Raw genomic sequence first — 12421 nt, 5'->3', positions numbered from 1 at the left:
TTACATTCCTTCTTCAAGATTATCTATTCTACACAAGTTTCTCTGGAAACAGATTTTAAAGGCTTTCTTTAAAAAAAGATCAACAAGGGAAGGGAATGATCCTCCAAAGAATGTAGAGCTGAGACTGAGAAGTCTTGTCCCTCTAGTTCTTAATAATGAAATTCCCAAGGGAGAAGAATCCAGAGACTACTCTTTCAAATCTTACTCCACAATCCGAAGCCAGTGGAAGTAGGATTAGGCAATTCCCAAATTTTAAGCCACGGAAGGCTTTAACACCAGAACTCTGAATTGTACCCAGAAATTAAGTAGTAACCAGTGCAGTTCCTGAACTAGAGGTCTTATGTAAGAATATCTAGAGGCTACACAAGCTACTAAATTCAAGACCAACTGAAAATTTCAATTGTCTTTAAGGGCAGTTGTATGTACAGCACACTGCAACAGTTCAAACAAGAAATCACCAATGCATTAGTAACACTAACTAGGGCTTCCCAATCTAGGAAGAATAAAAAATGCCATGCAAGACATAACTGCAAATTCTTTCCTAGTCACAGCTATTGTTTATTCTTTTGCAGGAGCTCAGAACCCAAAAGAACCCCATGTTACAAATCTCAGAAATTCAGACTGGACTCATAGCCATAGGGATCCCAGTTATTTGGATTAATTCTGATATATAATGCCCATTCATTGTCCTTTCCAGACACAGAGCTATGACTTTGCCTATTTATGAAATTGTTCTATTAAATAGATTACTTTTTTAAAGAGACTATCTGAATGCCTTATATTCAATCCAACACTGATTCGCTAAGGGTAGAACAATTTGTCACTATATTAGTACTTACTTAGAGCTGTAGTAACATCTTTAAGAGAACCCAGACATCAACTGAAGACAGCCTAGAAATTCATTTAGGAAGCTATATGCCAGATGAAAAAGAAAAAAGGAAGTTGTTGACAAACTCTTTGAAAGAACAGTTTCCTGCAGAGAAAGCTAACAACAGCAGGGATAATCAGTAACTATTTCCTCATCATGGGGTATGATTAAGCAAGCATTGTAAGAATGTGTGAGTTAATTCATGAAAATATGAAATCAAATCATTCAATTTTGGTTGCTTTAGAAAATAAACATAAATTCACCTAAAGGGAAGCACTTCTCTTGAAGACAGTTCTGAAAAATCATCTGTTGATAATTAAAGCCTGCTTTTTACCTTGCAGGATGAACCCAAAACTGCACCATAGTTCACTGCATGTCAACCCACAGCTGGCCAGCAGGAAGCATTTTGAAAGTAGTATATATGTCTTTGTTCAATTCATCATACACCTGGTGAATAAGTCCAGACTTTTAAAGACACTAATTTCCTAATAAAGGTCAATGAATCTTCAAAAGAGACACAAATTAACATGCACTGTGCTCTGTGTGCAAAAAAAAGGAATAAAAGTTCAATAATCATCTGATGAATTTCATTTAAGATACTAAACTTATAGCTTCATTTGCAAGTCTCCACAATGAAATTAAAATTAGGTTAGGCTATGTAAGCAGTCATAACAGGAAGAGACTTGCTAACAAGCTTTATGTCTTGCTCTTCCTGTCATACTATGATCCCAAATACAAATTCTCACAAAGCTCCCATCTGTGCAATAGCCAACTATCTCACATCAGCGTAAGAGAAATATGCAAAATGAGTGTGTTATGGAAAAACAGGAAATAGCTCTCAAAAACAAAAGCTGTGCATCTGGCAGTACTATTCATCAACAAAGATGTCGGAAGTTGCAGAAGTAACCAATAACTTGCATTATTAGTATGTTTAAATAAAATTGGAATTCTAAAATTAATTTTATCACACATCTTAAATAAATTAAATGCGGTAATTAGAAAATTGCAGCATAATTTCTATAAAGGGGAGGACAAGTGATGGACACCATAAATTGATTTTAAATGGAGAGATAATTGCTGTTTGCAATAAATAAAAAGGAAAATAGCTAATTGCCATTTGTTTGTTCTTTATTGTATTTAATTACATAGTTGTTCTTTATGCTAACTTCCTTCTAAGATAGAGTTCAAGACAAGATAGATGGATTGTACAGGAAGTCTCCTACTCACGTATCAACCAGATTTATACTGGGCCTGCTTATATTTAAATAAGGCTGCTGCATGTATTTTTAAAATCATACCTTGGATCAAAACCATGATGGTGTGATATGTAAGATTAAATTCCAAATAGAAATGATACATGCCTCAGACAGTATACATGCCAAATCAATTTGGTACTGCATGATTCAAAGATACATAAATGTCTCTTTTCAAACAGAACCAGTAATGCACTTTATTTCTGTACAGCTTGTCCAACCTTAACAAATGAGAAGTTAAAACGCTTTATTCTGTGTTGTTTCCAGGCTTTATAGATATTATTAGATAATGTTCAACAGATGATAAGCCAAATCCTATTGAGGTAGTTTCCAAGCAGGTTCTTTTAATTTTCTATTCTATTTAAATATGGGGGGGGGGTGTTCTGTTCAGGCATAAAGTAGATCCTATTTTGAAATGAATGAATTAAACAGAAAAAGAAAAACTGCCTATGTATTTTAAACACTGATTATCTTTTTCATGAAAAACTCTTCATCAAAACTAAGACTGGGGTCTATCTTGCACTAATTTATTCCAGGAAACATTACTTTCATGAAATGTTTTCTTTCCAACTCTCTCTCCAATAGAACAGAAATACCCAAACATTTATATATGAATTTTTGGCACACTCTTTAAAAGAATTCACAGGAACAAGCAGTGAACTACTGTTGCACTGTTTCAGTTATAATATAGTTGCAGATGACCTTTGATCAAAAGTGAATAAAGCTACGATAGATTTAATGCACTAAACTGCATCCAGAATTCAACTTGAACAAAATAGATCAAGTCCAAATAATTCAAGAACATCATACGAAGTACTACTTTTATGTGCTTGCTACAGCTGAAGAATCATTTGTAACAGTCAGGAATGACTTGTCATATAGCATAAAAATCTCATATAGGTATCCACCATGAAACAGTGTTGCATCTGCACAACTTTGCAAAAAGAAAAAAAAAGTACAATTATACACAGTCCTGCTACCACATTATATTACTATGGTGCTTAAAATTTGGTGACCCCTTTTGAATTTTCAATGTTTCTTAAATATGACCTGTTTTCCACACGTCCTAAATTTATATAAAGAGAACTCAATTTTTAAAAAATGAAAAAGCCAGTTTGGTATAGTGTTTAAGGTATCACTCTAGAAATTGGGAGATTGTGAGTTCTAGTCCAAAGTTAGACATGAAGCCAGTAAACTTGGGCCAGTTACTTTCTCTCGGTCCTAGGAAGTAGACAATGTAAAACCATTTCTGAAATCTTGCCAAGAAAAACTAGAGTCACCTGAACTTTGAGATGGGTGACAAATCTGTTACATAAATAAAATGAATAAATGCAGGGATTTGTATTCAATGTTGACTCACAAGGCACAAAAATAAACAAATCAATCAAAAAACATTACATTTGTTTATTGATTTACTGAGAAAAAATGACCCAAAACTACTTGTGTCTGGCAAAAATATATTAACGCTCCTTGGACAGCAATAATTCCAATAACTGTTGATCAGTCCTGCATATTAACTTGGAGAAATTTTAGTCCATTTCTCCTTACAGAACAATTTCAACTTAGGGATGTTGATGGACTACCTCACTGCCTGCTTCAGGTTGTCAGGACTTTGACCTGGTCATTCCAAAATATTAACTTTCTTCTTCAACCATTCTTTGGGACACTGTCCTACTACTGCATGACCCACATTCTCTTAAGCTTCAGTTCGTAGAAGATAGCCTGACATTTTCCTGCAGAATTTGCTGATGCAATTCAGAATTCACAGTTCCATTAATACTGGTAATAAGCCATCCTAGTCCAGAGACAGCAAAGCATGTTACTGCCACGTTTCCCAGATGCATAATGTTCTTATGCTGGAATGCAGTAGTTATCTTTTGCCAAACATTAACACTTTTTATTCAAGCTAAAAAAATTAATTTTGGTCTCATTTTGTCCACAAAATAATTGAACATTCCTCCAATAGCCTTCTGGCTTGTCCACATAAGCAGTAACCGTGAGAGGGATCTTGAAGTCCTAGAGGACAATCACTTAAATATGAGCCAGCAAGGTACTGCCACTGCCAAAAAAGCCAACACAATCTTAGGCTGTATTGACAGAGGGACAGAATCAAGATCATGAGAAGTAATACTACCGCTTTATAATGTCTTGGTAAGACCATACTAGGAATACTGCATCCAGTTTTGGTCACAATATAAAAAAGATGTTAAGATTCTGAGTGATAAAAATGATTGGGTGGGGGGGCTGAAGGCTAAAACATATGAAGAACATTTGCAGAAATTGGGTATGTCTAGTCTAGTGAAACGAAGAACTAGGGGTAACATGAAAACAGTGTTCCAATATTTGACAGGCTGCTACAAAGAAGAGGAAGCCAACCTATTTTCCAAGGCACCAGAAGGCAGGACAAGAAGCAGTAGATGGAAACTGAATACAAAGAGAACCAACCTAGTGCTGCGTTTTCTGTGTTGCATGAGAAGGAGTGTTGTCTTACCTGAACGCCTTTTCTCAGTACAGAGATGGAGAATCCACCAATGGGTTTTCTCTGTCTGCCTGCTCTTGAGACCAAGTAGCCAAATCTGAGATGCCCCCTCTTACTAGGAGATCCAGTGTTGACGAGGGCGAAAGTGGCTGATGCAAGGATGAGGAGTTGGCTCTCAACTCCCTAATAACGGCCTAACTGACCGTAGGGTGGGTGTGGATTCTCCATCTCCATACTGAGAAAAGGCGTTCAGGTAAGACAACGCCCCTTCTCCAGGACAGGAGATGGAGAATCCACCAATTGGACATAACAAAGCCTCACTGTCCCGATGGGTGGGAAACAGAAAAAGTCAACTCTATACATGTTTAATGTTTAATTATTTAAGAGATGTTTGTGTATAATAATACGATTTAATAAGATATGATAATATTGTTTTTTTTAACTAAACTAGTTATTATTGGAAGAAGAAATAAATAAGATTGGTGATAAAAAAGGGATGAGAGGGATTAAGAACTTGAATATATTTGCAAGAAGTATTTGAAGTGATAATATGTTGATGTTGATGCTGATTATGGTAATTGAAATTGATTTAAAGTTTTAATAAACAGGTTTAATAGTAATAGAAATTTAGGATAGAAATGAAATATATTAAATTTACTGTGTTACTTGAGGGAAATAGAGAGATGATAGCGAATGTATTAAGTTGAGCTGTTATTGTGTGATTTTATGTTGGAATCTTTGTTTACCCAAACACCACGGTGTGCCTTAAACACTTTTTGTTAAAACTATAAAACCAATAAAATATATTTAAAAAGAAAAAGCCGACTCTACGTCCCTGGGGACCACTTGCTAGAGGACCCTCCGACCAAAGGAGGTGTCTGCTGAAGCAAATCGGTCAATCCTATAATGACGTATAAAAGGGGAGGGCGACAACCATGTTGCAGCCCTGCAAATCTCTTCGATGGATGCCTGAGAGGCCCACGCCGCAGATGTCGCAGCGCTGCGAATGGAATGGGCCGTGATATGACTTGGAGTTGGTAGGGAAGAAGATTGGTACACCTCTGCGATACAGGACCTGATCCACCTGCCGATAGTGCCAGCGGATACCTTCTGTCCCAGAGAAGCCGGACGGAAGGAAACAAAGAGGGCCTCAGATCTGCGAAAGGGTTCCATACATTTAATGTAACATCGCAGGGCCCTGTGGATGTCCAACGTGTGCCACTGCCGCTCCAAGTCATGGGAAGTATCCGGACAAAAGTTAGGCAAGATGACTTCCTGTGACCTATGGAAGAGTGAGTTGACCTTGGGCACGAAGGCGGGATCCAACTGAAGGACCCACCCGGTCTCAGTGGAAGATGCAAAGATCATTCCTGACCGAGAGAGCAGCCAGTTCTGAGATACGCCTGGCTGACGTGATGGCGATCAAGAATGTAACTTTAAGAGATAAGGCCCGCAATGGTATAGTAGCTATCGGCTCGAAGGGTGGCTTTGTTAGTGCACGAAGCACACGAGGCAGCTCCCAAGAAGGGTACCTGTGTACCACGGGAGGTCTAGTGTTGCAAGCCCCCTTGATGAAAGCGCGTATCCTGGGATGAGCTAGAGGAACTGAATCTGCACAAGTGAGCAATGTCAATAGGGCTGCCACCTGCCTACGAAGGGTCGCAGGGGCCAGACCTCTGTCCAGACCATCAAGAAGGTAGTCTATGATCTGGGGAATAGTTAAATTGTAGACATCCAGTTGTTGCCTCCTGCACCAATGGCAAAATTTTTTTCATGTGGAATCATAAATGCAATTGGTCGCCGGTCTGCGAGAGGCTGAATCATGGTTATTGCTCGTGGAGAGAATAACTCTTGTGTCATGATGTTGCGCTCAAGCGCCAGGCGGCTAACTGTAACCACTGAGGATCCGGATGTTGGAGGACCCTCTGGTGTAAGGATATACAATGTGGGGGAATCTTCCATGGAGGAGAACGGGATAGATTCATTAGATCAGCAAACCAGGGCCTCTGTGGCCAATATGGGGCCATGAGGATCACTTCTGCTTGCTCCTGAAGCAGTTTGCGGATGGTCGCCGGAATGAGCGAGAGGGGAGGGAAGGCATAAAGAAGACCTTGTGGCCACGGAGTCCTCAGGGCATCCGTCCCCTCCGCCCCCGGAAGATAATAACGGGAGAAGTACCTGGGGAGTTGGGCATTGCTCGACAATGCAAACAGGTTGATGACCGGATGGCCAAACCTGTGGGATATTTCGGAAAAAAGATCCGGATGTAGTCCCCATTCCGAGGGGTCTATCGTGGAGCGACTCAGAAAGTCTACCTGCTGGTTCTTGACCCCCGAGATGTGTTCGGCCCTGAGAGAGGCCAGGTTGGACTCTGCCCAGGATCTCAGTAACCGGGCCTCGGACATAAGGGACTTGGACCAGGTGCCCCCCTGCCGATTCACGTGGACCTTGGATGCCACGTTGCCCATGAGGATCAATACATGACCTCCCCTAATCCAGTGTCGGAATTGACGAAGAGCCAAGTGAATGGCCCTGAGTTCCAGCTAATTGATGTTGTGTCTCAAGTCTGCACGGGACCAATGTCCCTGCGCAAACTGAGACTGAAGATGGGCTCCCCAACTGAAGAGGCTGGTGTCCGTCATGATAGTGAGGCGGTCCAGCTCCTTGAAAGGAGATCCCTTAGCTACTGGTTGTGAGAACCACCAGTGTAGAGACCTGAGGGTATGGACCGGTAGCCTCACCTGCCAGCTGGATGTGCTGGCATTCAACCGCTGGAATGGAAGGAGGAACCATTGGAGTTCCCTGAGGTGGAGTTTGGCCCAGGGAACAATGGCTATGCAGGAGATCATCTTTCCCAGAATCTGGGAAAGTAAGACCAGTGGAACGGTGCGGTCCTTGTACACTCGGCGAGCCAGATCCCTGATACTGACCAGCCGCTCCTGGGAGAGATAGACCATGCAGTTTGTGGTGTCTATGATGGTTCCCAGGTGTAGGAGCCTGGATGAGGGAACTGCCTGGCTCTTTTGGAACTTCACCGAGAACCCGTGCTGCTGGAGGACCCGAATAGTTAGTTCCAGGTCCGACTGGGCCGCCCGGAAGGAGGACGCTTGGATCAGAATGTTGTCCAGATAACATTGGAAGCGTACCGGTACCTTCCGCAAGTGGGCGGTCAGAACAGCCAGGATCTTGGTGAACACCCTGGGTGCCGAAGAAAGGCTGAACGGAAGGGCCTTGTACTAGAAGTGGCGGCCCCTGTAACAAAACCTGAGGAACCGCCAGTGTTCTGGATGGGTGGGGATGTGGAGATACGCTTCCGTGAGGTCTATTGACACCAGGAAGTCTCCTTGTCTGATGCCTCCCAGGATGGACTGGAGGGATTGCATTTTGAACTTTTTGTATGCAATGTAATAGTTTAGAGTAGACTCTTGAGGTCTAGAATTGCCCTCCATCCCCCTGAGGCTTTGGGAAACATAAAGAGGATGGAGTAGAATTCCCTGCCTATGTGGTCCGGCGGTACCGGTTCTATGGCCTGAATCTCCAAGAGATGTTGAATGGCCTCCTGCATAAGTCCCTTTTTTATCGGATCCCGAGAAGTGGAACAGAAGATGAAGCGACCCAGGGGACTGGCCAGAAATTCCAGGGACAGGCCAAACTGGATTGTTTGTAAGACCCAGGCGTCCGTGGATGTGAGTTCCCACTGATGGAAGAAGTGGGCAAGTCTTCCCCCTCTGGGGCGTGTGGTGTGAGAGTCATTTGGACTTCCTGAAGAGACGTCCTGCCCCTCGAAATGGCCTCTTGGATTGGTTCTGCTGCCTGGGCCAAAAGCCCGGTCTATCGTACGGATGGTCATATGGCCTGTCCTGCTGGGGCATGTATGAACGGGAGGTCTGGGTGGCTGCTGAACCTGCTGCTGTCCGAAAGAACTGCCTGCGGAAATAGGGAGTGGCACGTTTGTCGGACCGTTTATTAAGGTGGGCCATGACCTTCCGTTTATCCTTGTTCTCGACAAGGTACGGATTCAGTGCCTCCCCAAAGAGATTGTTGCCCAGATATAGAGCAGTGGCGAGGCGCCATTTGGCTTTGGCGTCGGCCTGCCAGTGTTTCAGCCATAGCCTCCTTCTGGCTGTGATGTTGGAGGCTAGGGACCTGGAAGCAAAGTTGGCCGACTGAAGAGTTGCATCCGTGGCATACTCAGTTGCAGCCACCATTTTACTTAGGTCCTGGTGAGTCCGAATGTCCTCAGAAGGGACTCTGGCCTGTAGTTGACGGTGGTAGAGGGTGGTCCTGACAAAAAAGGACGCACAGGTGGCAGTTTTAATTGCCCATACCACTGAGTGATGGGTCTTACGGAAAGTCTGTTCCCATTCCTTGTCGTCAGCTTTAAGTGCCTCAGACATATCCCCAGCGACCACAGTCTGGGATACCAGTGGGGTCCAGGCCTCATCCACCTTGGGGACCTCACTAAGTCTGTAGAGGTACTAAAGATCTTTTTATCCAACCTGCTTACAGAAGGAAATGAGGCAAGGGAGACCCATTGTTTTTTTGATCCCCTTGAGAAATATAGAAGGACAGGGAATGTGGTGTTGGGCTGCCACCGTTTCAAAGAATATTGGATTTGGACTGGAATCCGATGTGGCCTGCGGTTGAGGGAACTGATCCGACCCAATGTTTGCTGTTGAGGTGACCTTGCGGAGTAAGGGAAGGAACAGGGCTGGATTGAATAGATCTCCAGATGGGGAGGGTTCAGGGGGGAGTTCCTCCTCCTCTGAAAGATTGAAGTCCGGGTGGTCCTCACCCTGCAGAGATGAGTATCCACTCATTGAAGAGTGTGCAGGAGATGTGGAAACATCTCCCTGAAACATAGGGATCCCTGAAGGGGGAACATAAGGCAGCATAGCTGATGTGGATGCCCCTGTCCAGGTGGATGGAAGGACCGTTCTACCAGAGCGTGGTCCATTACCTTGGATAACAGGGCCTCCAGTCGTCCATCAGAGAAAATATCTTCGAGATCAGGATCCCTGAGCCCTGCTGCAGTTGGAGTAAAAGAAGCCTCAGGGGCTGAACCCATTGCAGAAGGTGTGATGGGGGCTTCTGTCAGGAACCACACGCTATGAGCTGAGGTTGAAGGACCTAAAGGAAGGTCAAACTCAGGGGCTGCCATTTGATCCATCTCTAATCCTGCCTGTCTCTGTGCTCTGGAGAACTCCTTCTCCAGAGCCTGGTGCCTACGGCTGGCATGCTTTTCCGCCAACTTGGAGGTTTTCTTGAGTGTGCCCTTAGCCTTGGTTGTGGGCTTGCCTGCTCCCTCCGGTTTGGAGGTGGTCTGCCGGCCATAACTAGAGGATGGGGAAGCTGTGCACATGGGTTGAGGCCCAGTAGAGTCCTCCATCCTAGGTTGAGCTGTCTCAGGGAAACTGAGGTGAAGCTCTGGCAGGCAAGCAGTTGGTGGAAGCGAAATTGGAGCAAGTAACGAGGACTGCTCCCCTAACCGGAAAATCAAATCTATCTAGGCTTGGTCACAGCAATTGAGGCTGATGCCGAAGGCACAGTTGGGGACCCGTTCTGGGCTCCGCCCGGAGGCCTTAGGTGGCCAGTCAAGGTGTACCAGATAGCCCAATGAAGGGCGCAGAGGGCCTGAAGTAAGGCCTGGCAAGGAAGAATAAAGACAAAAGTGGTTGAGAAATTTGGCGTGGTCTGTGTGTTGGCAAATGAGATAAAACACACATTCCTCCAATGCAGCCCCGGCCTGTATGACTATTAAGTCCTCGCTTGAAGAGGCCTAAAGAAGCAACCACGTGGCAATCAAAATGACGACCGATTGAGCTGTAAGAGATAATTATAATCCCTGGGGCTGTGCCTTGAGTAGGGAACTAAAGTCCTAAAGGATTTAGCAATTTAGCCACAGAACAAGCAATTTTTTTTTTAAAATCCTGCAAAAGGGAACCGTTTTATTCTTCGTTGCCTTAGGCGGCAACAAAATGGCGGCCGCGACTCCCTCTGCCCTCGAAAAAAGGGCCATATCAACCCCAAGGAAGTGTTGTTAATGCTGGGGTAGCCGTGGCCGCAGCGCTGGGTGCTATGCCAGGGAATAGCCCCAAAGGTGGCCTCCGATCGAAGCTTGAAAAAAGCAGAGCCCTGGAATCAGCTTTTTAAAACTTTGTTGCCTGAAATGGCAACCCAAATGGCACCCGCAGCTTGCAAATGGCTCCGGAGGCTTGGAAATGAAATTTTACAGATGTGGGAGCTCTGAATGCAGCTCCTCAGGTCTTGAGAGGGGAGAGAAGATTATTTTTAAGGTAGCCCAAGAATACTTTCCCCCAGAGCCCTGGGGAAAACTAAACAAATGCAAAGCAGTTGCCTCCTCCCCCATCACCCCTCCGATTTTAGGCAGCACTGATCCCAGCGCTGCAGGGGAAACAGTGGGAAAGTATTAAGTTCTTTAATATTATAAGTATTATAATATTCTAAATATTACAGTTATTGATGTAGATTTTTAATAAAGGAGAATTCACCAATAGGTTTCTACATGCTAATCTGCTGAGAGAGCCAACCCTGACACGTCTTCAAGAGCTTGAGATCAAGTCAAGACTGGGTCTCCCAGCAAGAGGCGGCGTGTCAAGTTTGGCTACTTGGTCTCAAGAGCAGGCAGACAGAGAAAACCCATTGGTGGATTCTCCATCTCCTGTACTGGAGAAAAGCACATCTTCCTTCCCCTGTCCTTACCACTTTCTACAGAGGGATAATCAAGAGCATCCTGTCATACAGCATCACAGTCTGGTTTAGAAGCATCACTGCTTTAGACAGGAAGGCGGTGCAAAGTGTGGCGAGGATGGCTGAAAAGATTATTGGCAGTTCCCTCCCTTCCATCCAGGACATGGTATATAAGCGTTGCTTGAGCAGGGTCTACAAGATTGTCTGGGATACTACATATCCTCTTCACAGCTTGTTTTTGTTTTGTTACCTTCTGGGAGGAGGCTTCGTGGTATCTGAAGCAGAACATCCAGATTCAGTCAATAAAGGTTATCTATCTATCTATCTATCTATCTATCTATCTATCTATCTATCTATCTATCTATCTATCTATCTATCTCTAAGGAGAAACTTCCTAATAGTAAGAACAATCAACTAGTGGAACTACTTGCCTTCAGAAGTAGAGAATGTTCCAATACTGGAGGCTTTTAAGAAAGGACTGGATAACCATTTATTGAAAATGCTACAGAGTCTCCTGCTTCAGGAGGGGGTTGGACTAGAAAACTTCCAAGGTCCCTTCCAGCTCTATTATTCTGTTAATCTTTCCCAAACTATAGACAGGTAGCAGTGTTCTGTTTCAAGAATGGTCTCCTTGCAACTCTTGCACAAGGGCTCCAAGCACAACAGGGCTTCAGACATTATTCGGGGTTCTTTGAGAGCTCCTAAAGTACTACATACCTTCTTCTTAGTGTAGTGGTTCTCAACCTTTTTAATGCTGCGACCCCCAACCGGTCGTAAGTCGAGGACTACCCAACTGGTCGTAAGTCGAGAACTACTCAACTGGTGCAGCACCGTTTGCAGAATGGGACTTTTGGCGGGCTCAGCAGGGCAGAGACAGCCTGGACAATTCCTATTGGCTTTTGAAAGCCAATAGAATTAGACTCTATTCAAGAGAGTCTATTTTATTGGCTTTCAAAAGCCAATAAAATAAAAGGGAATAGCACAGCTAAGGAAAAGGGGGAAAAAATGGCGGACTGCATTGTTTGGCGACCCCTATGAAATGGTCATTTGACCCCAAATGGGGTCCCAATCCACAGGTTGAGAACCACTGTCTTAGTGCAATCTGGTTGG

The 12421-nt window shown here is 43.9% G+C and overlaps 1 protein-coding gene across 8 annotated transcripts in view; it reads right to left on the bottom strand.

The window, feature by feature from the left end:
• YAP1 (Yes1 associated transcriptional regulator) overlaps positions 1–12421 on the bottom strand; it is a 99441-nt gene that overhangs the window by 65952 nt on the left and 21068 nt on the right. The window lies entirely within an intron of this gene.

This window comes from Crotalus tigris, unplaced genomic scaffold (genome assembly GCF_016545835.1).
Source record: "Crotalus tigris isolate CLP2741 ecotype Arizona unplaced genomic scaffold, ASM1654583v1 scf7180000023684.367845, whole genome shotgun sequence".
Taxonomy (NCBI): domain Eukaryota; kingdom Metazoa; phylum Chordata; class Lepidosauria; order Squamata; family Viperidae; genus Crotalus; species Crotalus tigris.
Note: the sequence above shows the minus strand (reverse complement) of the source record. Positions and strands in the feature narration are given on the sequence as shown.